This window comes from Chiloscyllium plagiosum, unplaced genomic scaffold (genome assembly GCF_037043375.1).
Source record: "Chiloscyllium plagiosum isolate Xiang-an unplaced genomic scaffold, Cpla_swu_hap1 HiC_scaffold_8, whole genome shotgun sequence".
NCBI lineage: Eukaryota > Metazoa > Chordata > Chondrichthyes > Orectolobiformes > Hemiscylliidae > Chiloscyllium > Chiloscyllium plagiosum.
This window is the reverse complement of record NW_028270146.1, coordinates 48,106,718-48,134,012: the sequence shown is the minus strand read 5'-3', so window position 1 is coordinate 48,134,012 and position 27,295 is coordinate 48,106,718. Positions and strand designations below refer to the sequence as shown.

The following is a 27,295-nucleotide window of genomic DNA, read 5'->3' as shown; positions in this document are numbered from 1 at the left end:
TCCATGATAAAGCCAAATAGGAAGACATTTTATATTTTTACATCTACTAGTCACCTTTGAATTTCAGCTAAGCACACACCCAAGGTAAGTATAAATCTATTTATCACAAAGACCAGTTCCCCAGTCTGTGACCAAGGAACTGACCAAAACCTCAAATGAAGCCAGAGGAGTTATGTTTTTTCATTTACACGTCCCAAAAACTTTCAATTACCTTTCTGAATTATTTTGCTTTTTAGGCCATATGATATAGGAGCAGAAATTAGGCCAGTCGACCCATAGAGTGTCATCCACCATTCAATCATGGCTGATAGGTTTTTCAGCCCCATTTTCCCAGCTTTCTCCCCATAACCTTTGATCCTCTTGGCAATCATGAACGTATCTATCTGTTTTAAATACAGATTAGATTGGATTCCCTACGGTGTGGAAACAGGTCCTTCAGCCCAACAAGTCCACACCGACTCTCCGAAGAGCAACCCACCCAGACCCATTCCCCTATATTTACCCCTAGCTAATCCACCTAACACAATGGGTAACTTAGCATGGCCAATTCACTTGACCTGCACATCTTTGGACTGCGGGAGGAAACTGGAGCACCCGGAGGAAACCCACGCAGACACGGGGAGAATGTGCAAACAGACAGTTGCCCAAGGCGGGAATTGAACCCAAGTCCCTGGCACTGTGAGACAGCAATGCTAACCACTGAGCCACTGTGCCATCCATATACTCAATGGTCTGGCCTCCACAGCCTTCAGTGACAATGAATTCCACAGATTCACCACTCTTTGATGAAAGAAGTTTCCCCTTATTTCTGTTCTTAAAGTTTCCCTGTACTCGTTTCTCCTGCCAATGGAAACATCCACTCTGTCTAGACCATTCAGTATTCTATAGGTTTAAATCAGATCTCCCCCCCCAATCCTTCTAAACGCCACAGTATAGTCTGAGTCCTCAAAATGTTCCTCATATGTTAAGCCTTTCGTTCCTGGGATCATTCTCATGAACCTCCTCTGGATCTTCTCCAGGACCAACACATCCTTCCTGAGGTTTGAGGTCCAAGCTTGCACACAATACTGTAAATGTGGTCTGACTAGAGCTTCAGGAATATATCCCTGCTTTTAAACTCTAGTCCTTTCAAGATGAACGACAATATTGTATTCACCTTCCTAACTACCGACTCAACCTACAAGTTTACCTTAAGAAACTAGGACTCCAGTCTCTTTGTACTTCTGATTTCTGAATTTTCCTCCTATTTAGAAAATAGTCCATGCCTCTATTCCTCCTACCAAAGTGAATGACTTAACACTTTTCCACATTATATTTCATCTACCACTTCTTTGCCTAATCTTCTGTCTGAATCTTTCTGTAGCCTTCCCGCATCCTCAGGTGGCACAGTGGCTCAGTGGTTAGCACTGCTGCCTTACAGCGCCAGGGACTAGGGTTCGATTCCTGCCTCGGGCCACTGTCTGTGTGGAGTTTGCACATTCTCCCTGCGTTTGCGTGGGTTTCCTCCAGGTGCCGATTTCCTCCCACAATCCAAAGCATGTGCAGGTCAGGCGAATTGGCAATGCCAAATTGTCCATAGTTTAGGTCCATTAGTCAGGGGTAAATATAGGGGAACAGGTCTGGGTGGGGTACCTTTGAGAGTCGGTGTGGATTTGTTGGGCCGAAAGGCCTGTTTCCACACTGTAGGGAATCTAATCTCATACTACCTGCCCCTCCACCTATCTTTGTATCATCTGCAAACTTAGCCAGAAAATCTTCAGTTTCTTCAAGATCATTAATGTATAAAGTGAAAGTTGTGGCCCCAACATTGACCCTTATAGAGCACATTAGTCACTGGCTTCCATCCTGAGGAGGACCCTTATATTCCCACTCTCTGCCTTCTGCCAGACAGCCAGCCAATCTTCTATCCATGCCAGTACCTTGCCTCTAACATCATGGGCCCTTATCTTACTCAGCAGTCTCCTTGCAGCACATTATCAAAGACCTTCTGGAAGTCAGATAGATAAAATCCATTGGCTCTCCTTGGTCTAACCTGCTTGTTACCTCCTCAAAGTGTTCTAACAGATTTGTCAGGCACGAACTCCCCTTGATGAAGCCATGCTGACTTTGCCCAATATTTATCAGAGTATATCTTTCCTTTTCCACTAATTTATCTCTGCTCTCTCAACACCTCTGGGTTAAACTTTAACTTTGATTACTAACTCAAATCTAATGGTTTGGACTGTGACATTGGCTGATCTGTCTTAATCAGAGAATCCGAGGTCATTTTACAATCTTCACTTTGTCTTGTTTTTCTCTCACTTAGTTTGCCTAAATTTACATTGAACAAAGTCTTATCCTAAGATGGTGTTTTAATTCCTGTTGTAATCTTGAATTGGGCCATAAGAGAACACAGAATTATCCAGTTGTTTGTGACTGACAAAACACTTCTGCAATAGGTCTTTTCTCAGCATGTACACTTCTTTGTACGTTAAATGCTGCACAGTCATGTGGTGGTATTAGATTCCCTTCTTACTCTGAAATATTTCAATCTCTAAACTGCAGAGGATTATCTGACACTAACATATCTGGTAACTTATGAATTGCAAACCAACATCTCAGACCTGAATACCATTGGCACTTGTAGCATTGAGTCTATATTCAAAATTATCCACCTTATATTTATCAAACAAAAAAAAACACTTTCTAGTCCAATTCAAACAAACTGATATGTACTCATTTGTACAGTTTTATGTTTAACATTGGTTGAATCATTTCTCATCCTGAGAACCACTTTGCAACTTTTCAACCATTCTAATATCTCCATCAAGCTTTACATATCCATGATGTGAAGGTGTCAGTTTTGGACTGGGGTGGACAAGGTTTAAAAAAAAAAAATCACACACCAGGTTATAGTCCAACAGGTTTATTTGACAGTAGAAGCTTTCAGACCGCTACTCCTTCATCAGGTACCTAGTGGGGCGGGATCATAGGACACAGAATTTATAGTAAAAGATCAAAGCGTCATACAACTGATGCGATGTATTGAACAAACCTAGATTGCTGTTAAGTCTTTAATCAATTAGAATAGGGACACAGGTTTTGATTGATTAAATCCCAGACCTTCTTTCAAGTCATGTTACCGAGATAACATGAGGCTTTATCTGTATTAAAAAAAGTGACACATCAGCTCAGACAATATATTAAAGGTGTCAGGTTAGAGGCTGTCTGTATCCCAATCTTGAGTCAGACTGGTTCTATTTACACATACTCACACACAAACACATCTATGGGATGAATTTACATATCCAGATATATTTTATTTTGTTCAAAAAGCACGCAGTCAGTCCATGTGACATTTTATAAATGCCTATTTTGTAAGTAGAACCAGTGTGACTCAAGGTTGGGATACAGATAGACTCTAACCTGACACCTTTAGGGCACTGAGCTGAGATGTTACTTTTTTAAAAATACTGGTAAAACCTCAAATTATCTCAGGAACATGACTTGAAGGAAGGTTTGGGATTTATATGTTAATCAATCAAAACCTGCATCCCAATTCCAAGCGATTAGAGACTTAACAGCAATATAGGTTTGTTCAATACGTTGCATCAGTTGTATGACACTTTGATCTTTTACTATAAGTTCTGTGCCCTATGATCCTGCCCCACTAGCTACCTGACAAAGGAGCAGCAGTCCAAATGTTGTACTATCAAGTAAACCTGTTGGACGATAACCTGATCATACAGTGATAGAGATGTAAGCACAGAAATAGACCCTTCGGTCCAACACGTCCATATTGACCAGATATCCCAAACCAAATTAGTCCCACCTGCCAGCACTCTGCCCATATCCCTCCAAACCCTTCCTATTCATATACCCATCTAATGCCTTTTAAATGTTGCAATTGTACCAGCCTCCACCACATCCTCTGGCAGCTCATTCCATGCACGCACCACCCTCTGCGTGAAAAAGTTGCCCCTTAGGTCTCTTTTATATCTTTCCCCTCTCACCCTAAACCTATGCCCTCTAGTTCTGGACGACTCCCCCACACCCCGGGGAAAAGAGTTTGTCTATTATCCTATCCATGTCCCTTACAATTTTATAAGCCTCTATAAGCTAACCGCTCAGCCTCTGACACTCTAGGGAAAACAGCCCTAACCTATTCAAACTCTCCTTATAGCTCAACTCCTCCAATCCTGGCAACATCCTATAAATCTTTTCTGAACCCTTTCTAGTGTCACAATATCCTTTCAGTAGAAAGGAGACCAGAATTGCACACAATATTCCAACAGTGGTCTAACCAATGTCCTGTACAGCTGCAACATGACCTCCCAACTCCTGTATTCAATACTCTGACCAATAAAGGAAAGCATACCAAACGCCTTCTTCACTATCCTATCTACCTGCAACTCCACTTTCATGGACCAATGAACTTGCACTCCAAGGTCTCTTTGTTCAGTAACATTCCCCAGGACCTTATCATTAAGTGTATAAGTCCTGTTAAGATTTGCTATCCCAAAATGCAGCACCTCACATTTATCTAAATTGAAGTCCATCTGCCACTTCTCAGTCCATTGGCCCATCTGATCAAAATCCTGCTGTAATCGGAGGTAACTTCTTCATTGTTCACTATACATCCAATTCTGGTGTCATCTGCAAACTTACTAAGTAAACCCATTATGCTCACATTCAAATCATTTATATAAAAAAAAAGATAAAAAGTAGTGGACCCAGCACCAATCCTTGTGGCACTCCACTGGCCATAGGCCTTAACCTTCCATCACCACCCTCTGTCTTCTACCTTTGAGCTAGTTCTGTAGCCAAATGGCTAGTTCTCCCTGTATTCCATGAGATCTAACCTTGCTAACCAGTCTCCCATGGGGAACCTTGTTGAAAGCCATAATCAAGTCCATATGGATCATCTCTACCACTTTGTCCTCAAATCTTCTTTGAGTTTTTTTGAAGAAGTAACAATCAGGTTTCTGAGACATGATTTCCCAAGCACAAAAGCATGTTGACTATCCATAATCAGTCCTTGCCCTTCCAAATACAGGTACATCCTGTCCCTCAGGATTCGCTCCAACTTGCCCACTACCGATGTCAGGCTCACTGGTCTATAGTTTCCTGGCTTGTCCTTACCACCTTTTTTTAAAAACAGTGGCACCACGTTAGCCAACTTCCAGTCTTCCGGTACCTCACCAGTGACTATCGATGATACAAATATCTCAGCAATCACTTCTCTCGCTTCCCAGAGTTCTAGAGTACACCTGATCAGGTCCTGGGGATTTATCTACTTTTATGCTTTTCAAGACATCCAGGACTTCCTCCTCTGTAATATGGACACTTTTCAACATGTCACCATTTATTTCCCTACATTCGCTACCTTTCAATGTCCTTTGTCACAGTAAACACCGATGCAAAATACTCGTTTAGTATCTCCCCCATCTCCTGCGGCTCCACACAAAAGGTCACATTGCTGATATTTGAGGGGCCCTAATCTCTGCCTAGTTACCCTTTTGTCCTTAACGTACTTGGAAAAACCCTTTGTATTCTCCTTAACTCTATTTGCCAAAGCTATCTCATGTCCTCTTTTCACCCTCTTGATTTCCCTCTTAAGCAGACTCCTACTGCCTTTATACTCTAAGGATTCATTTGAACAATCTTGTCTATACTTGACATATGCTTCCTTCTTTTTCTTAACCGAACCCACAAATTCTTTAGTCATCCAGTATTCCTTATACCTACCAGCCTTTCCTTTCACCTCTAACAGGAATATACTGTTGCTGGACTCTTGTTATCTTATTTCTGAAGGCTTCCCATTTTCCAGCCATCCCTTTACCTGTGAACATCTGCCCCCAATCAGCTTTTGAAAGTTCTTGCCTAATACCTGTGATTTTTAAACTTTCTTCACATGTCAAAAATAAATTACTACTGCTTTCATACAAACCATCCAAATGGTCATGTTGCAGTTCCTCCAGTAACTTCTCCAAACCCTTGCAGAAGATAGTTGCAACTGTCTAGGCAAGTGGAGAGTATTCTATAATCCTCACGACTTGTGCCTTGTAAGGAACGGCATTGGGAAGACAGGATGCAGAATTCCTAGCTTCTAACATCCTCTTGTAACCATAGTATTTAGTTAGCTGGTCCACTTCAGCTTCTTTCAAATGGTAAACCTCAACTCCTTCCCCACCCACTTCCTGTTTCCTAAAAGGATATTGATCACGGGGCTTCAACAATCGTAATACCATCAAAAAACAGTGATGTTTTGGGATAATTACTATTACACTCAAACATTATAAGTGCAAAAGACAGGTAATGTTTTCAAAGGTTTTTAACATTGAAACTAACTGGAAAAATTGGTTGGTCAACTTACTCACTGTATATCATTTGGAGAAACTCCGATTCAAAGCAACTTCTGGATTTTTACACATTTGGATTTCTGAAGTTGCTGCCTACTTCAGTAGTGCAAGCATTGAAAGGCAAAATGTTTTTGATCAGACAGGTCAGTAGTGTAATGCAAACACTTAAAAAGTAGCATGTTACCAAACCTCAATCATTTAAAAAGAACAGTAAGTTCCAACCAACATTTTTTTGTTCATGACATTGACGCCTTCTCGAGGGCAATCAAATGTTGACCCAGCAAATGATACATACATTCTTTAAAATAAATAAAACTGAAGCTTAGTAGTAAAAGATGAAAATGAAAATGAAACAAAATCTGAGTAATAAGGAAGTAGAAAAAGACAACTGTTAACAATTTGGAGGCACGAAAATATAAACATAAGAGGAGAACATTAGGCTTGGACAATGCTAAATTGGAATCCATCTGAGTTACCGGTCAGTCAGGGTCCAGGTCATTTAGGAAACCTGCCCGGGGCCAGTATCTTGCGCGAGTTTCGCCCTTTGGCCAGTTCCGGCTGCTGATTACACCAGGTGTAGCTCCGCGCGGCTGAGGTTTGTGAACCGAAGTGGAAAATGCAGAATCCTTTTCTAACCGCTATCACCTTCTCTTCCCCACCCTTTGAACCGCGATAGAAAACAATACCTCTCACCTTTGCCTCGTTATGGCAGTTTCCCAGAATTGGTAAGGACTAAATAAACAACTGGAGATATGCTCCACCCAACTTTTAACCTATTAAGAGTGGGAACTGTAATCAGCTTCTTATTTCATTGTGAGGACTGTCTGTTTAAATTCGTCAGTCACATCACCTTTACTAGTCATAGGTCTAGAAATAGGTCGATCGGCGTAAAGTTAAGTAATTATCAATTGTATGGTTAAAACTATTAATTTTCCAATTTGCGTCAAAAAGATTCAGCTTTGATAGTGTTCTTTCACTGAAAATGCTCTACAGGACTTAAGCAGATATGAGTCCAAGTATATACAACACTAACTGTTTATCATACCCTGGACACTTGCATGTGTGGCAGTGTCATATTGTCCAAAGGTTTAAATATAAATCAAAATAATTTTAACTAGAGAAGAGCTGATTTTTTTAAAAAAATCTTGCTTCTGAAACTAGGGATTAATGCTTTACTTAGTTCTTTTCATGTTAACTAGTAATTACTGTAAGGTCCTAACCCACTGTTAGAAGGATCAGTAACCGTGGATACAATTTTTAGTTAATTGGTGAAATGATTAGAAAGGAGATGAAGAAAAATTTTAACACAGCAAAAGTTTGTATTCTAGAACATTCTCAAAAATGATTGTTGATGCAGATTTAGTAGTGAGTAATGAAAAAAAATGAAGACCACTAATCTGAAATGAACCTACCAACAAAGGTTTAGCAGGTTTACTGTGTTTTCTATGTTCTGTTCCCAATGTTGGTTTTATTCTAGCCCAGTCCAAAAGTGATATCTAGCACCCAGGAACTGTATAGCAATAGCAACAGTCTACCAGGCTGAGCAGGTAACAGGTTGAAGGCTTCTTAGACAGCGAAGTAATTAAAATAATCACTCTTCGCTTTTTATAAAAAGAAAAGGTGTTGGAGAAATTTAGCAGGTCTCACAGCATCTGTGTAACAAAAAACAAAGTTAACATTTTGAGTCTGATGTCTTCTGAATGATAGCAGTCTTTGGAGTGAGGAAGGAGTGTAATGGAAAATCAGAGGGTGGGAGTTCAGTGACACCTCTTAGGGCCTTGGCAGGGATATCAAGCTTGGGGTTGGAAGAAGGTATTCAGAAAGGGAGGTTTGCAGTCTCAGGATAGGGATGGGTTTCTGAGAAGTAAGGAAGGGAAAGATTTAGGTGCCTCAGCAGAGTCATAGAGTCATAGAGATGTACGGCATGGAAACAGACCCTTTGGTCCGATTTGTCCATGCCGACCAGATATCCTAACCTAATCTCATCCCATTTGCCCAGCATTTGGCCTATATCCCTCTAAACACTTCCTATTCATATACCCATCCAAATGCCACTTAAATGTTGCAAGCCTCCACCACTTCCTCTGGCAGCTCATTCCAGACCTGTACCACCCTCTGTGTGAAAAAGTTGCCCCTTAGGTCTCTTTTATATCTTTCCCTTCTCACCCTAAACATATGTCTTCTAGTTCTGGACTCCCCGACCCCAGGGAAAAGACTTTGCCTATTTACCCTATTCATGCCCCTCATAATTTTGTAAACCTCTATAAGGTCACCCCTCAGCCTTCGACGCTCCAGGGAAAACAGCCCCAGCCTGTTCAGCCTCTCCCTGTAGCTCAAATCTTCCTGAAGAAGCCTCATTCCTGAAGAAGGGCTTATGCCCGAAACGTCGATTCTCCTGTTCCCTGGATGCTGCCTGACCTGCTGCGCTTTTCCAGCAACACATTTCCAGCTCTGATCTCCAGCATCTGCAGACCTCACTTTCTGCTCAAATCTTCCAACCCTGGCAATATCTGTGAGATGATCAGTCAAGTGGGCATTAAAGTAGGCACATGGAATTGACTAGGTAAAAACAATGACTGCAGATGCTGGAAACCAGAATCTGGATTAGTGGTGCTGGAAGAGCACATCAGTTCAGGCAGCATCCAAGGAGCAGTGAAATCGATGTTTCGGGCAAAAGCCCTTCAACAGGAATAAAGGCAGTGAGCCTGAGGCGTGGCGAGATAAGGGTGGGGGTGGGGGTGGGGGTGGGGAGAAAGTCGCATAGGTCAGGGAGGAGAGGGTGGAGTGGATAGGTGGAAAAGGAGATAGGCAGGTAGGACAAGTCTGGACAAGTCATGGGGACAGTGCTGAGCTGGAAGTTTGGAACTAGGGTGAGGTGGGGGAAGGAGAAATGAGGAAACTGTTGAAGTCCACATTGATGCCCTGGGGTTGAAGTGTTCCGAGGTGGAAGATGAGGCTTTCTTCCTCCAGGCATCTGTTGGTAAGGGAGCGGCGGTGAAGGAGACCCAGGACCTCCATGTCCTCGGCAGAGCGGGAGGGGGAGTTGAAATGTTGGGCCACGGGGCGGTGTGGTTGATTGGTGCGGGTGTCTTAAGATATTCCCTAAAGCGCTCTGCTAGGAGGTGCCCAGTCTCCCCAATGTAGAGGAGACCACATCGGGAGCACCGGATACAATAAATGATATTAGTGGATGTGCAAGTAAAACTTTGATGGATGTGGAAGGCTCCTTTGGGGCCTTGGATAGAGGTGAGGGAGGAGGTGTAGGCGCAGGTTTTACAGTTCCTGCGGTGGCAGGGGAAGGAGCCAGGATGGGAGGGTGGGTTGTAGGGGGGCTGCGACCTGACCAGGTAGTCACGGAGGGAACGGTCTTTGCGGAAGGCGGAAAGGGGTGGGGAGGGAAATATATCCCTGGTGATGGGGTCTTTTTGGAGGTGGTGGAAATGTCGGTGGATGATTTGGTTTATGCGAAGGTTGGTAGGGTGGAAGGTGAGCACCAGGAGCGTTCCGTCCTTGTTACGGTTGGAGGGGTGGGGTCTGAGGGCGGAGGTGCAGGATGTGGACGAGATGCTTTGGAGGGCATCTTTAACCACGTGGGAAGGGAAATTGTGGTCTCTAAAGAAGGAGGCCATCTGTGTGCTCTATGGTGGAACTTGTCCTCCTGGGGGCAGATATGGCGGAGGTGGAGGAATTGGGAATACGGGATGGCATTTTTGCAAGAGGTAGGGTGGGAAGAGGTGTAATCCAGGTAGCTGTGGGAGTCGGTGGGTTTGTAAAAAATGTCAGTGTCAAGTCGGTCGTTATTAATGGAGATGGAGAGGTTCAGGAAGGGGAGGGAGGTGTCAGAGATGGTTCAGGTAAATTTAAGGTCAGGGTGGAATGTGTTGGCGAAGTTGATGAATTGCTCAACCTCCTCGCGGGAACACGATGTGGTGCCAATGCAGTCATCAATGTAGCGGAAGAAGAGGTGGGGAGTGGTGCTGGTGTAGTTACGGAAGATCGACTGTTCTACGTAGCCAACAAAGAGACAGGTATAGCTGGGGCCCATACGTTTGCCCATGGCTGCCCCTTTGGTCTGGAGGAAGTGGGAGGATTTGAAGGAGAAATTGTTAAGGGTGAGGACCAGTTCGGCCAAACGAATGAGAGTGTCGGTGGAAAGGTACTGTTGGGGACGTCTGCAGAGGAAAAAACGGAGGGCTTGGAGGCCCTGATCATGGTGGATGGAGGTGTAGAGGGATTGGATATCCATGGTGAAGATGAGGCGTTGGGGGCCAGGGAAACAGAGGTCTTGGAGGAGGTGGAGGGAGTGGGTGGTGTCACGAACATATGTGGGGAGTTCCTGGACTAGGGGGGGATAGGACAGTGTCGAGGTAGGTAGAGATGAGTTCAGTGGGGCAGGAGCCTGCTGAGACAATGGGTCGGCCAGGGTGGTCAGGCTTGTGGATCTTGGGAAGGAGGTAGAACTGGGCAGTGTGGGGTTCCCGGACTACGAGATTGGAAGTTGTGGGTGGGAGATTTCCTGAGGTGATGAGGTTCTGTATGGTCTGGGAGATGATGGTTTGGTGATGGGGGGTGGGGTCATGGTCGAGGGGGCAGTAGGAAGAGGTTTCCTCGAGTTGGCGTCTGGCTTCAGCGGTGTAGAGGTCAGTGCGCCAGACTATCACTGCGCCGCCTTTATCCGCTGGCTTGATGGTGAGGTAGGGATTGGAGGGCTGCGCATTGTGAGGGTGAGAGGTTGGAGTGGGGGCGGGGGGTAGACAGGTTGAGGCGGTTAATGTCCCGACAGCTGTTGGAAATGAAGAGGTCGAGGGCAGGTAATAGGCCAGTGCAGGGTGTCCAGGTGGATGCAGTGTGTTGGAGGTGGGCGAAGGGGTCCTCGGAAGGTGGACGGGAATCCTGATTGTGAAAGTAAGCTCGGAGGTGGAGGCGACGGAAGAATTGTTCGACGTCACGGCGTGTATTAAATTCATTGATGCGTGGACGGAGGGGGATAAAGGTGAGTCCTTTGCTGAGGACTGATCATTTGTCCTCAGTGAGTGGGAGGTCTGGAGGGATGGCGAAAACGTGGCAGGGCTGGGAGCTGGGATCTGGTGTGGGTGTGGAGCTGGGAGTCAGGGCGGAACCTGTAACTGGAGTGGGTGTGATGGTGGGGGGAATCGGGGTGGAGCCATGGAATCGACTAGCAAGTGAAAATATTCTTTTCTAGATACAGCAGTCCTTGCCTTCCCTGTTGTGTTGCTGACTGAGTGGCTGCCTTTTGTATTGCAAGTAATCATAGTAATTTGGCAATAATCAGGCCCTTTGGCTAATCCTCTGGCTATGTCGGCCAACAATCACCAAGCTACACTAATCCCATTTACCTGCACTAGGGCCCATAGCCTAAAATTTTAAAATAATCATCCAGATGTTTCTTATGAGATTTTGGAGAAGATTTATAGCTCAGATTGTGGATCAGGTTGTAAATTTGCTTGCTGAGATGGTAGATCTGTTCTCAAATGTTTCGTCACCATACAAGGTAACATCTTCGGTAGGCTTCCAGTGAAGTGTTGGTATTCTGTCCCACTTGCTATTTATCTGACTCAATCTGTTATGGTGGGTGATATAATTTATAGTTCTGTTTCTGAAAGGTTGGTAAATGGGGTCCAAATCGATATGTTTGTTAATGGAATTCTGGTTTGAATGCCAGGCCTCCAGGATTTCCTGTGTGTGTTTTGTTTAGCCTGTCCGAGGATGGATATATTGACCCAGTCAAACTGGTGTCCCTCTTTGTCTGTGTGTATATTGATAGTTGGTCATGTGTTTTGGTAGCGAGTTGGTGCTCATGTATCCTGGTGGCTAGTTTTCTGCCAGTCTGTCCAATGTTATGTTGGTTACAGTCCTTGCAGGGTATTTTTGTAAATCACGTTCATTCTACTGGTTGTTGGTACGGGTCCTTTAAATTCATCAGGAGCTGTTTCAGTGTGGTGGTAGGTTTCTAGGCTACCATGTTGCCTAGGGGCTGATATAGTCTGGTCGTCATCTCCAAGATGTCTTAGATGTATGGCAGGGTGGCCAGAGTTTCTGGGCATGATGTGTCTTCTTCAGGTGTTTTGTGTAGGAATTGGCAGACAGCGCTTATCAGGTTCCCATTGTTCCTGACTATGTTGTATAGGCGTTTTTCCTCAGCTTCTTGTAGTTCCTGGGCACTGCAGTGTGTTGCGGCTTGTTTAAATAATGTTCTGATGCAGCTGTGTTTGTGGGTGTTGTGATGATTGCTCCTGTAGTTGAATATCTGGTCAGTGTGTGTGGCTTTCCTGCAGATGCTGGTCTGTAGCTCTCCATTGGCTTTGTGTCCTACTGTGACATCTAGGAAGGGGTATCTGTTGTTGTTCTCTTCCTCTTTGGTGAAGTTTATACCAGTAAGGATGTTGTTTATGCGTTTGTGGGTTTCTTCTAATTTGTTGCATTTTGTGATGACAAAGGTGTCATCTACATAGCGAATCCAAAGCTTAGGCTAGATCGTGGGAAGGGCTGTTGGTTCTAACCTCTGCATAACTGCTTCTGCTAAAAGTCCTGATATTGGCGATCCCATAGACATCCCAATGATTTGTTTGTAGATGTTGTTGTTGAAGGTGAAGTGGGTTGTCTTCTAGTTTGAACTTACTGACCTTGCTGATGGAGTTGGTGCTGTCAGGTGCTTGTGTCCTTGGTTCGTCTAGCAGTGAGGCCAGTGTTTCTTTGGCTAGGGTGATGTTTATTGATGAGTATAGGTCTATCACGCTGAAGGAAACCATGACCTCACCATCCCCTACCTTGGTGCCTTTGATGTTAAGGAATTCCTGAGTGGAGTGAATGGAGTTAGTTGTGATTTGGAGATGCCGGTGTTGAACTGGGGTGTACAAAGTTAAAGAATCACACAACATCGGTTATAGTCCCACAGGTTTATTTGGAAGCACTAGCTTTCGGAGCGCTACTCCTTTATCAGGTGGTTGTGGAGTATAAGATTGTAAGACACAGAATTTATCGCAAAAGTTTACAGTGTGATATAACTGAAATTATACCTTGAAAAAGACCTGGATTGTTTGTTAAGTCTCTCATCTTTTAGAATGAACATGTTGGTTTCAGTTCTTTCATATGTAAATTGCAGAATATTTCCTCACAGTGCCAGGGACCCGGGTCCGATTCCAGCCTCGGGCGACTGTCTGTATGGAGTTTGCACGTTCTCCCCGTGTCTGTGTGGGTTTCCTCCGGGTGCTCCGGTTTCCTCCCACAGTCCAAAGATGTGCTGGTTCGGTGAATTGGCCATGCTAAATTGCCCATTGTGTTAGGTGCATTAGTCAGAGGGAAATGGGTCTGGGCAGGTTACTCTTTGGAGGGTTGATGTTGGGCCAAAGGGCCTGTTTCCACACTGTAGGGAATCTAATCTAATCTAAACCTGTGAATGGGTAGATCAGTGGGAGGTGTTCAAAAATATTTCAATACAGAACCAATTTTGAGCATTATGGGTAATCCAAGATGGAGGATGGGAAGAAATTCAGGCTGTAACAGCTACTCCTTTTTTTTTGAGGTATTTTAGGTGATGGAGGTGATTTCCTTGAATTCCAGGTGCAGCAATTACTGTTTTATATGCTGCTGCATTGTTTTAGAACTTTGGGGAAAAAACAGTCAAAACAACAGCAGTTTTAAAAGGAAGAAAACAGACAAAGGAAGCACATGGTGAGGACAGTGCAGGAGAGAGAGAGAGAGAGAGAGAGAGAGAACCTGCACAGTTACTGCCTTTGCTGTTTTTGAATTCATATATCGCTGGACATCAGAGCGCATCTGGGAAAATGAGCAAACAGTGAATTTCACAACTAATCTTGGAGGAACCTGTTTGGGCAAAGTTCACAACACAGAATCAGATAAGTTAATTGTTGTTTTAAATCTGTCCAATAGAAAGGCTGCAGTAGTGAGTACAGTGGGTTCTTTCTTGATTATGTGTTTTTGGAGATAAGTCTCTTGATTAAACTTAAAACATAAGCCATAACTATTAATTTAACTTGGTGCAGTGTTTTGTAGAAGAATAAGACGGTGTTATTTTCTGGGTCTGTAGATTGTGAAGGAGCAAAAATAGCCTTTGCAGTGATATGCACTTCTTGTCAGATATGGGAGTTTAAAGAAGTTTAATGGTTGCTGCGGATTACATCTGCCATAAATGCTGTTGGATGTGAATCTTATCAGATCGAATGGATCGGTTAGAGAGACAGTTAGAATTGATGAGGAATTTGCAACAGCAACAATATGTGATGGATGGCAGTTATAGGAAGTGGGGAAAGTCTCAGTTACAGTCACATAGATGGATTAACTCCAGGAAGGGTAAGAGAGGTAGGCTGAAAATGTGTTGCTGGAACAGCGCAGCAGGTCAGACAGCATCCAGGGAACAGGAGAATCGACGTTTCGGGCATAAGCCCTTCTTCAGGAATGAGCTGAAGAAGGGCTTATGCCCGAAACGTCGATTCTCCTGTTCCCTGGATGCTGCCTGACCTGCTGCGCTGTTCCAGCAACACATTTTCAGCTCTGATCTCCAGCATCTGCAGACCTCACTTTCTCCATAAGAGAGGTAGGCAGCTAGTGCAGGAGTCTTTTGTGGATATACCCATTTCAAACAGGTATGCTGTTTTTGAAAATGTAGGGGGTGATGGATTCTCAGGGGAACGCAGCACAAACAGCCAAGTTTCTGGTATTGAGACTGGCGCTAATGCAACGAGGGGTACATCGGCTTCCAAGAGATCAATTGTGTTAGGGGATTCCATAGTCCAAGGTACAGACAGATGGTTCTGTGGCCAGCAGAGAAAAAGCAGAATGATGTGTTGTTTCCCTGGTGCCAGGATCAAGGATGTCTCAGAGAGGGTGCAGAATGTTCTCGTGGGGGAGAGGGGCCAGCAAGAGGTCATTGTCCACATTGGAACCAACAAGATAGGAAGGGAAAAGGTTGAGATTTTGAAGGGAGATTACAGAGAATTAGGCAGAAATTTAAAAAAGGAGGTCCTCAAGGGTAGTAATATCTGGATTACTCCCAGTGCTACAAGCTAGTGAGGGCAGGAATAGGAGGATAGAGCAGATGAATGCATGGCTGAGGAGCTGGTGTATGGGAGAAGGATTCACATTATTGGATCATTGGAATCTCTTTTGGGGTAGAAGTGACCTGTACAAGAAGGAAGGATTGCACCTAAATTGGAAGTGGACTAATATACGGCAGGGAAATTTGCTAGAACTGCTTGGGAGGATTTAACCTATTAAGGGGGGGGGGTGGTGGGAGGTGGTGGGACCAAGGGAGATAGTGAGGGAGGAGATCGATCCGGGACTGGTACAGTTGAGAACAGAAGTGAGTCAAACAGTCAGGGCAGGCAAAGGACAAGGTAGAACTAATAAATTAAACTGCATTTATTTCAATGCAAAGGGCCTAACAGGGAAGGCAGATGAACTCAGGGCATAGTTAGGAACATGGGACTGTGATATCATAGCAATTACAGAAACATGGCTCAGGGATGGTCAGGATTGGCAGCTTAATGTTCCAGGATACACATGCTACAGGAAGGATAGAAAGGGAGGCAACAGAGGAGGGGGTGTGGCATTTTTGATAAGGGATAGCATTACAGCTGTGCTGAGGGAGGATCTTCCCAGAAATACATCCAGGGAAGTTATTTAGGTGGAACTGAGAAATAAGAAAGGGATGATCACCTTATTGGGATTGTATTATAGACCCCCTAATAGTCAGAGGGAAATTGAGAAACAAACTTGTAAGGAGATCTCAGCTATCTGTAAGAATAATAGGTTAGTTATGGTAGGGGATTTTAACTTTCCAAACATCGACTGGGCATGCCATAAGTGTTAAAGATTTAGATGGAGAGGAATTTCCTAAGTGCGTACAAGACAATTTTCTGATTCAGTATGTGGATGTACCCACTAGAGAAGGTGCAAAATTTGACCTACTCTTGGGAAATAAGGCAGGGCAGGTGACTGAGGTGTCAGTGGGGGAGAACTTTGGGGCCAGCGACCATAATTCTATTCGTTTTAAAATAGTGATGGAAAAGGATAGATCAGATCTAAAAGTTGAAGTTCTAAATTGGAGAAAGGCCAATTTTGACGGTATTAGGCAAGAACTTTCGAAAGCTGATTGGAAGCAGATGTTCACAGGTAAAGGCACGGCTGGAAAATGGGAAGCCTTCAGAAATGAGATAACAAGAGTCCAGAGAAAGTATATTCCTGTCAGGGTGAAAGGAAAGGCTGGTAGGTACAAGGAATGCTGGATGACTAAAGAAATTGAGGGTTTGGTTAAGAAAAAGAAGGAAGTATATGAGAGGTATAGACAGGATAAATCGAGTGAATCCTTAGAAGAGTATAAAGGAAGTATGAGTATACTTAAGAGGGAAATCAGGAGGGCAAAAAGGGGACATGAGATAGCTTTGGCAAATAGAATTAAGGAGAATCCAAAGGGTTTTTACAAATATATTAAGGACAAAAGGGTAACTAGGGAGAGAATAGGGCCCCTCAAAGATCAGCAAGGTGGCCTTTGTGTGGAGCCGCAGTAAATGGGGAGATACTAAATGAATATTTTGCATCAGTATTTACTGTGGAAAAGGATATGGAAGATATAGACTGTAGGGAAATAGATTGTGACATCTTGCAAAATGTCCAGATTACGGAGGAGGAAGTGTTGGATGTCTTGAAACGTGTAAAGGTGAATAAATCCCCAGGACCTGATCAGGTATACCCGAGACCTCTGCGGGAAGCTAGAGAAGTGATTGCTGGGCCTCTTGCTGAAATATTTGTAACATCAATAGTCACAGGTGAGGTGCCGGAAGACTGGAGGTAGGCAAACGTGGTGCCACTGTTTAACAAGGCCGGTAAAGACAAGCCAGGGAACTATAGCCCGGTGAGCCTGACCTCGGTGGTGGGCAAGTTGTTGGAGGGAATCCTGAGGGACGGGATGTACATGTATTTGGAAAGGCAAGGACTGATTTGGGATAGTCAACATTTCTTAGTGCGTGGGAAATCATGATTCACAAACTTGATTGAGTTTTTTGATAAAGTACCAAAGAGGATTGATGAGGGCAGAGCAATAGATGTGACCTTTATTGCCTTCAGTAAGGCATTCGACAAGGTTCCCCATGGGAGTCTGATTAGCAAGGTTAGAGCTCATGGATTACAGGGAGAACTAGCCATTTGGATACAGAACTGGCTGAAAGGCAGAGGGTTGTTTTTCAGACTGGAGGCCTGTGACCAGTGGAATGCCACAAGGATCAGTGCTGGGTCCTCTATTTTTTGTCATTTATATAAATGATTTGGATGCAAGCATAAGAGGTACAGTTCGTAAGTTTGCAGATGACACTAAAATTGGAGGTGTAGTGGACAGCAAAGAGGGTTACCTCAGATTACAACAGCATCTGAGAAGTGGCAGATGGAATTTAATTCAGACAAATGCGAGGTGCTGCATTTGTCCTGCATAAATCCTAGCAGGACTTATACACTTAATGGTAAGTTCCTAGGTAGTGTTGCTGAACAAAGAGACCTTGGAGTGCAGGTTCATAGCTCCTTGAAAGTAGAGTCGCAGGTAGATAGAATTGTGAAGGCGGCGTTTGATATGCTTTCCTTTGTTGGTCAGAGTATTGAGTACAGGAGTTGGGAGGTCATGTTGTGGCTGTACAGGACATTGGTTAGGCCACTGTTGGATTATTGCGTGTAATTCTGGTCTCCTTCTTATTGGAAAGATGTTGTGAAATTTGAAAGGGTTCAGAAAAGATTTACAAGGATGTTGTCAGGGTTGGAGGATTTGAGCTATAGGGAGAGGCTGAACAGGCTGAGGCTGTTTTCCCTGGAGCATCGGAGGCTGAGGGGTGACCTTCTAGAGGTTTATAAAATCATGAAGGGCATGGATAGGGTAAATAGACAAGGTCTTTTTCCTGGGGTCGGGGAGTCCAGAACTAGAGGGTATAGGTTTAGGGTGAGAGGGGAAAGATATAAGAGACCTAAGGTGCAACCTTTTCTCACAGAGAGTGGTACGTGTATGGAATGAGCTGCCAGAGGAAGTGATGGAGGCTGATACAATTGCAACATTTAAGAGGCATTTGGATGGGTATATGATTGGAGGGATATGGGCCGGGTGCTGGCAGGTGTGACTAGATTGGATTGGAATATCTGGTTGGCATGGACGCGTTGGACCGAAGGATCTGTTTCCATGCTGTACATATCTATGACCTTTTGACTCTATTTAAAAACTACATTCTCAAGTGAACTTTAACAATTGGTGTCATGTCGTCCCAGATAATGCACTTAAGATGTGAGCTGCCCTGAGTGAGACTGTCTGTCTCACAATGGTCAGACTGATTCTATTCTAAAAATGCATTTACAGAATTTTACATGGATTCATGCAGTTTTTGAGCAAATTAAAACATAATTGTGCAAGTACAAATTCACCCCGTTAACCTATGCGTGTGCGTGTGCGCGTGCGCGTGCGTGTGTGTGTGTGTATATAGTGCAATGGGGTCACTTGTAGTGTCCCAGTTGAGGCCATCCCCATGGATAGCAAACTTAGCTATCAGCCTCTGCTCGGCCACTTTGCATTGTTGTCAATGGGTACCGAACTTGACTTGGAGTTAGTTGAGTTTTCTACTCGGTGTTCAAGTTTGCATTGCAGTTCCTTTGCTCGTCTGTATGTCGGTTTACTGGGAAGTAAGACTATGGGTTTGAAGGGGCCCCTTGTTTATGTATCTTTGGTAGTTCATAGAAACGGGGTGTGACATCGATACCCACCAACAGGTGACGATGGACCTGACTCCACAGCTAGAAGACTGCAGTGCAGCATTCCCTGAGGAAACTACACAAGACAGGTGAAATTAACAAGACAGACTTCCAAAGAATGAAAACTGAAGGATCCAACACACCCTGTTTCTACAGATTGCCAACAGTACATAAACAAGGGGCCCCCAAACCTACAACACACTTAAAGAACGACTAATGAACCTACAGGATTCAATAGATACCACTAGCAAAACTAACATCATTTCGAGTTCTTGCATGGTATCTTGCAAAAAAAAACTACATTGGACAAACTATCAGAAAACTTGCCACCAGAATACATGAACACCAACTGGCCACCAAAAGACATGACCCACTATCACTAGTTTCTATACATACAGACAAAGAAGGACACCACTTTGACTGGGACAACATACATCCTAGGACAGGTGAAACAAAGACACATGAGAATTCTTAGATGCGTGGCATTCTAACCAGAACTCCATCAATAAACACATTGATTTAGACCCTATCTACCTTCCCTTGAAAAAAAAGAACCAGAAATGGCATCACCCACCTTAAGAAGCCAAGATCCATAATTAGACAGGTGTGACATACCACCAGTGCTTCACCAGAGACTCTCACTGATGATGCTATCTTGTGTGGTGGTGAAACATCTGAAGATAAACCTTCAAGTTCAGTGAGCTAACTTACATACTTAACATAAACAACACCCTTACTGGTATGAAGTTCAACAAAGAGGAAGAGAACAATAACAATAACTTTCTAGATATCACAGTAGAATGAACAGCTAAATGAGACATGCAGATCAACATCTACAGGAAAACCACACACACTGACCAGATACTCAACTGCAGGAGCAATCATCCCAACACCTACAAATGAAGCTGCATCAGGACATTACTTAAAGGAGCCACAATGCACTGCAGCCTCCAGGAATTACGAGAAGCCAAAGAAAAACACTTATACAACATGTTCAAAAACAACAGGTACTGATAAGCGCAGTCCGCCAATTCCTGCACAACAGACCTAAACAAGAAGACACAACACACCCAGAGAGTCTAGCCACCCTGCCATGCATTAAAGACATCTCGAAGATGACGACCAGACTACACTGACCCCTAGGCTTAATGGTAGCCCAGAAACCTACCACCACACTGAAACAGCTCCTGATGAATTTAAAGGACCCCGTACCAACAACCAGCAGAATGAACAAAATACCCTGCAAAGACTGGAACAAACATTACATTGGACAGACTGGCAGGAAACTAGCCATCGGGAAACATGAACATCAACTAGCCACCAAAAGATACCAAAAATGGTATCGATACACACAAATGAAGAGAGTCACCAGTTTGACTGGGACAATACATCCATCCTGGGACAGGCTAAACAAAGACATGCACAAGAATTCCCAGAGGCCTGGCATTCAAACCGGAACTCCATTAACGAAGACATCAATCTGGACCACATTTACCAACCTTTGAGTTTACGTGCATAATCTCTGAAGGTTCTGTACTAGCTAGGTGGATAGAGAACTGGCTGGGCAACAGGAGACAGAAAGTAGTAGTGGAAGGGTGTTTCTCAAAATGAGTGCTGGGACCACTGTTGTTTATGATATACATAAATGATTTGGAGGATGGTATAGATGGTCTGATTAGCAAGTTTGCACATGACACTAAGATTGGTGGAATAGCAGATAGTAATGGGAACTGTCAGAGAATACAGCAGAATAAAGATAGATTGGACAGTTGGGCAGAGAAATGGCAGATGGAGTTCAATCTGGGCAAATGCAAGGTGATGCATTTTGGAAGATCCAATTCAAGAGTGAACTTTACAGTAAATGGAAAAGTCCTGGGGAAAATTGATGTACAGAGAGATCTGGGTGTTCAGGTCCATTGTTCCCTGAAGCTGACAAATCAGGTCAACAAAGTGGTCAAGAAGGCATACGGCATGCTTCCCTTCATTGGACGAAGTATTGTGTACAAGAGTTGACTGGTCATGTTACAGTTGTATAAGACTTTGGTTCAGCCACATTTGGAATACTGTGTACAGTTCTGGTTGCCACATTACTTAAATGATGTGGATGCTTTGGAGAGGGTGCAGAGGAGGTTCACCAGGATGTTGCCTGGTGTAGAGGGTGCTAGCTATGAAGAGAGGTTGAGTAGATCAAGATTATTTTAATTAGAAAGGTGGAGGTTGAAGGGAGACCTGATTGAGGTCTACAAAATCATCAGAGGTGTAGACAGGGTGGATAGCAAGAAGCTTTTTCCCAGAGTGGGGGACTTGATTACTAGGGATCACAGTTTAAAAGGTTTAGGGGAGATATGCATGAAAAGTTCTTTATGCAGAGGATGGTGAGCGCCGGCAACGTGTTGCCAGTGGAGGTGGTAGAGGCGGGCACGATAGTGTCACTTAAGATGTATTTAGACAGATACATGAATGGGCAGGGAGCAAAGGGATACAGATCCTTAGAAAATAGGCGACAGGTTTAGATAAAGGATCTAGATCAGCGCAGGCTTGGTGGGCCGAAGGGCCTGTTCCTGTGCTGTAATTTTCTTTGTTCTTCGTTGTCAGACAAGTTGAGATAATAGTTAAGAAGGCTTATGTGATTCTTGTATAAAAGCAAAGAAGTGATTGCTATACTTCTACAAATCATTTGGAGTGTTGGGTTAAGTTTTGGCACCTCATTTAAGGAAAGATGTTAAAGCCCTGGACAGAGTACAAAGGAGATTGCCGAGAATAATACAAGGAAAAATTAGTTAGATTGGGTTTATTCTGCTTGTAGCAGAGAAGATTAAGAGGTGAGTCATTTAACATTATGAACAATTTTGATAGGGTAATGAATGATATTCTGTTTCCACAAGTTAGTATATAGTAACAATTTCAAGATTGTGTCAGCCAGAGAGCTAGGAGTGAGATAAGGATAAACTTCTTTAATCAGGGTTATTAGCATTTGGAATGCACTGAATGGAGAGTGGTGGTGGCTAATCCCAAAGGAGGTTTCAAAGGAGCTGTGAATATATATATATATATTTCAAAATGTTAAATTTTAAAGGGCTACAGAAATATGGCTGGAGAATGGTTGCAAGTGCAGTGAGTGGATCAGAGATGTGTCATGAGATTCTTGGAGGTTAGTACCTGTTAGAAGCTAATGACCACGGGAATGTGCTCAGTGACCATGGAGTGTGCCCTAAGTTGTTGTGGTGTCCAGCAAGAAGGTGTGTTGGAGCAAGTGGTGAGCCAAAGTCCCAAGGTCCCCACTCTGACTTCCTTGTCAAGAATTCTGCACATCTATTTGCTCGTGGTGCGTACTATAATAGGAGACTGTATATTAATGAGGTGAGACCTATAGGTTAGAACATAGAAAAGTACAGCATAGGCCCTTTGGCCCACGGTGTTGTGCCAAGGATTAATCCTAATGTAAAATAAAATAACTTAACCTACACACCCCTCAACTCACTGCTATCCATGTACACATCCAGCAGTCACTTGAATGTCCCTAATGACTCTGCTTCCACTACCACAGCTGGCAACGCATTCCATGCGTTCACAACTCTCTGTAAAGAACCTTCCTTTGACGTACCCTCTATACCTTGCTCCTAATATCTTAAAACTATGACCCCTCGTACCAGTCAATCTTGCCCTGGGGAAAAGTCTCTGGCTATTGTCTCTATCCATTCTTCTCATTGTCTTGTATACCTCGATCAGGTCATCTCTCTTCCTTCTTCTCTCCAGAGAGACAAATCCGAGCTTATTCAATCTCTCTTCATAACGCAAGCCCTCCAGTTCAGACAGCATCCTGGTAAACCTTCTTTGCACCCTCTCCAAAGCCTCTGTATCTTTCCTATAGTAGGGTGACCAGAACTGGACAAAATATTCGAAGTGTGGTCTCACCAGGGACTTGTAAAGCTGTAGCAAAACCTCGCAGCTCTTAAACTCAATCCCCCTGTTAGTGAAAGCCACGGTGCTTTCTTAAAGCACCATATGCTTTCTTAACAACCCTATCCATTTGGTGGCAACTTTGAGGGGTCTATGTACTTGCACACCAAGATCCCTCTGTTCCTCCACACTGCCAAGAATTCTGCCTTTAACCCTATATTCAACATTTGAGTTCGACCTTCCAAAATGCATCATTTCGCATTTATCCAGGTTGAACTCCATAACTCCAGGTTGTTAATAAGTAATAATTCCCTTCAAATAGATGACTTGCCACTGCTTAACAACAATCTCACCTTGACACCCAGAGCTTAATTAAACCATGCAGACAGTTGTTCCTGACATCGAGCTTTCAAACCCATTTGGATCCAACACATACTATGGTAGTTCTCAATCCATGCAAACACATTACTGTCAATACCATGAGGTTCTATCTTGTGTAATAGCCTTTTCTATGGGCCATCTTATCAACTGCCTTTTGAAAATCTATCTTCCAGTTTCCCTTTATCAACCCTGCTTGTTCTGTTCTCAAACTACTCTGGTAAATTTGTTAAACACGATTCCCCTGTCACAAAATCATGCTAATTTTATTTGATTGTGTTAAACTTTTCTCAATGTCCTGCTATTATTTCCTCAGTAAAAAAATTGGGTAACAGAATGGATTAAAAGGATTACAATGTGCAAGTATTGCAGTAGCATTTAAATATTTTTGATTGAACTGCTCCTTAAGTTATTATAGATAAATCATAAATTGCTGGGATTACCCTATTGTTTACTGAAGTAACATCTGGAATTTTCCCAGCTCTAATGAAAAATTTAAAGTTAACTTTTTTCTATTCATGTGACCATTTGATCAATTCCAGAATTTTTGTCAGTATAAAAATTCCTCAATGTCCTGTTTAAAAAATATAGGGATGAACATTTGCTGATATCATGAACAGTGCTGTGATTGGTGATGAGAATGTTTTTTATCTTTCTTTCAGTTGAAAGGTAAACCCAGAATTTTAGCAGACTGCCTCTTAAATATTGCACTTCTTTACATGAAGCCTCACATCATCCTGGAGTGAGATTCAGCTCAGTGAGCTGTATTGGGAATTTTGGCGGTGTTCAGGTGTAATCCTTCATCAACAGTCAAATTATTACCTATGTTTACCATAGAGAAAGACATGAGGACTTGGGAACTTGCGGAAGTTAGTGGTGATCTCTTGGGGACAGTCGATATCACAGTAGAGGAGGTGTTGGATGTATTAGAATGTACGAAGGTGGATAAATCTCCCGGTCCTGACCAGGTATATCCAAGAATACTGCAAGAGGCTAGAGAAGAGATTGCGGGGGCCCTGGCTGATATTTGTGCATCATCACTAGCCCCAGGTGAGGTCCTGGAAGACTGGAGGGTAGTGAATGTTCTGTCATTATTCAGGAACAGCTGCAAAGAAACTCCTGGGAACTATAGACCAGTAAGCCTAACATCTGTGGTGGGTAAGATACTTGAGAAGATATACATGCATTTGGAAAGACTGGGTTTGATTAGGAGTAGTCAGCATGGCTTTCTGCATGGGAGATCATGCCTCACAGATTTGTTAGCATTCTTTCAGGAAGGTTGATGAGGGCAGGGCGATTACATGTAATCTATATGGATTTCAGTAAGGCCTTTGATAAGGTTCCACATTGTAGTCTGCTCTGGAAGGTTAGATCACATGGAATGCAAGGTGAGCTGGCAAATTGGATACAAATTTGGCTTAATAATAAGAAGCAGAGGGTGATAGTGGAAGGATGCTTGTCGGATTGGAGGCCTGTGACTGTGGAGTGCCTCAGGGGTCAGTGCTGGGCCAATTGCTATTTGTTATATATATCGATGATTTGGATGAGAATGTACTAGGCATGATTAATAAGTTTGCTGATTACACTAAAATAGGCAGTATCGTGGACAATGAGTAAGGTTAAAAGAAATTACAGCAGAACCTTGATTAACTGGAGAAGTGGGCCAAGAAATGGCAAACGCAGTTTAATATAGATAATTGTGAGGACTTGCATTTTGGATAGTCAGATCAAGGTAGGCGTTTCATGTCGAATGGTTCGTGGAACAGAGGGATCTTGGAGTTCAGGTTCACAGTTCTGAAAGTGGAGTCACATCAGTCAGAGCATTTGTTGTAGTAGTAGGAAAGGTATATTGCAGTTGTACAGGACGTTGGTGAGGCTGCACTTAGAGTATTGTGTTCGGTTTTCATCACCTTGCTATAGGAAAGATGTTATTAAAGTGGAAAGAGTGCAGAAGAAATTTACAATGATGTTACCTGGAGTTAATGGTCTGAGTTGATGGAGAGGTTGGACAAGCTAGACATTTTTCTTTTAGTGCGTAGGAGACTGAGGAAAGATCTTATACAAGTGTATAAGATCATGAGAGGCATGGATAGGGTGAATGCACTCAGTCCTTTTCCAAGGGGTGAGGAATCGAGGACTAGAGGGCATCAGTTTAAGGTTAGAGGGGAAAGAATAAAAGGGAACCTGAGGGGCAACATTTTTACACAAGAGGGTATTATGCATGTAGAATGAGCTGCCAGTGGAAGTGGTTGAGGTGGGTACATTAGCAACATTTAAAAGACATTTGGACAAATACATGGATAGGAAAGGATTAGAAGGATATGGGCCAAAAGCAGGGAAATGGGGTTAGCATGGATGGACATTTTGGCCAGCATGAACCAGTTTCGGCTAAAAGGCCTGTCTCTCTGATGTAGGACTCTCTGACATTATTACACAGCTGTTGAGAGTTTCAAGATGTCGTCTTGCATGTGGATTTTTTCAAGGCCCAAAGGGCTTTCAAAGTGACCCAATTTGGATTTGTACATCCACCTTACTGGTCTAATGAGAGAAACTTTACAGAGTAAACAATAAGAAGTGTAACATTTACCCCAGTCAGCTATTAACCCTTTCAGGCCCGTATATACGATACTACTTCTGCATCAGGTTGTAAGTTTGCTCACTGAGCTGGTAGATTTTATTTAGATTAGATTAGATTACTTACAGTGTGGAAGCAGGCCCTTCAGCCCAACAAGTCCACACCGACCCGCCGAAGCGCAACCCAACCAGACCCCTTCCCCTACATTCACCTAACACTACAGGCAATTTAGCTTGGCCAATTCACCTAACCTGCACATTATTGGACTGTGGGAGGAAACCGGAGCACCCGGAGGAGACCCAGGCAGACATGGGGAGAATGTGCAAACTCCACACAGTCAGTTGCCTGAGGATGGAATTGAACCCAGGTCTCTGGCGCTGTGAGGCAGCTTGGCTAACCACTGTGCCACCGTGCCGCTCATTTGTTCTCAGATGTTTCGTCACCATGCTAGGTAACATCATCAGTGAGCCTCCGATGAAGGATTGGTGTTCTGCCCTGCTTGGAATTTATCCGTTTGGTCTGTTGTGGTGGGTGATATCATTTATATTTCTGTTTCTGCGAGATTGGTAAATGGGGTTGAAATCTATGTGTTTGTTAATGGAGTTCCAACTTGAACACCAGGCCTCTGGGAATTTCTGTCCCTGACTTTGTTTAGCCTGTCCTAGGTTGAATGTTTTGTCCCAGTCGAACTGGTGCTTCTCTTCGTCTGTGTGTATGGACACCAATGATAGTTGGTCATGTCTTTTGGTGGCTAGTTGGTGTTCATGTATCTTGGTGGCTAGTTTCCTGTCTGTCTGTCCAATGCTATGTTTGTTACAGTCCTTGCAGGGTATATTGTATGTGACATTCGTTCTGCTCATTGTTGGTATGGGGTCCTTTAAATTCATCTGAAGCTGTTTCAGTGTGGTGGTAGGTTTGTGGGCTATCATGATACCTCAGGGTCAGAGTAGTCTGGTCATCATCATCTCCGAGATGTCTTTCATGTATGGCAGAGTGGCTACAGTCTCTGGGTGTGTTATATCGTCTTGGTTTAGATTTGTTGTGTAGGAATTGGCAGACTGTATTTATTGGGTACCCATTGTTCCTGAATATGTTGTATAAGTCTTTTTCCTCGGCTTCTCTTAGCTCCTGGGTGTTGCAGTGTGGCTCGTATAAATAATATCCTGATGCAGCTCCATCTTGTGAGAATTGGGATGATTGCTCCTGTAGCTGAATATCAGGGAAGTGTGTGTGGCTTTCTTGTAAATGCTGGTCTGTAGCTGTCCATTGGCTTTGCGTTCTACCATGACGTCTAAGAAGGGGAGTCTGTTATCGTTCTCTTCCTCTTTGGTAAATTTAAACCAGT

The 27,295-nt window shown here is 43.5% G+C and overlaps 1 protein-coding gene and 1 long non-coding RNA gene across 4 annotated transcripts in view; one reads left to right on the top strand and one right to left on the bottom strand.

Moving 5' to 3' along the window:
- The window catches only part of LOC122553537 (exocyst complex component 3-like), a 65,126-nt gene extending 58,173 nt beyond the window's left edge, over window positions 1–6,953 (bottom strand). For 2 of the 3 annotated variants that reach the window (XM_043697472.2, XM_087989789.1), the window contains exon 1: window positions 6,818–6,936. The gene's annotated coding sequence lies outside the window, so the exon portion shown is untranslated. Of the gene's footprint in view, window positions 1–6,817 lie in introns of all 3 variants that reach the window. The other variant, XM_043697471.2, reaches the window with a different exon arrangement.
- Window positions 6,946–27,295, top strand: part of LOC122553538 (uncharacterized) — a 54,057-nt gene continuing 33,707 nt past the window's right edge. Inside the window, exon 1 of the long non-coding RNA XR_015757891.1 lies at window positions 6,946–7,066. This is a non-coding gene — a long non-coding RNA (uncharacterized LOC122553538). The remainder of the gene's footprint in view (window positions 7,067–27,295) is intronic.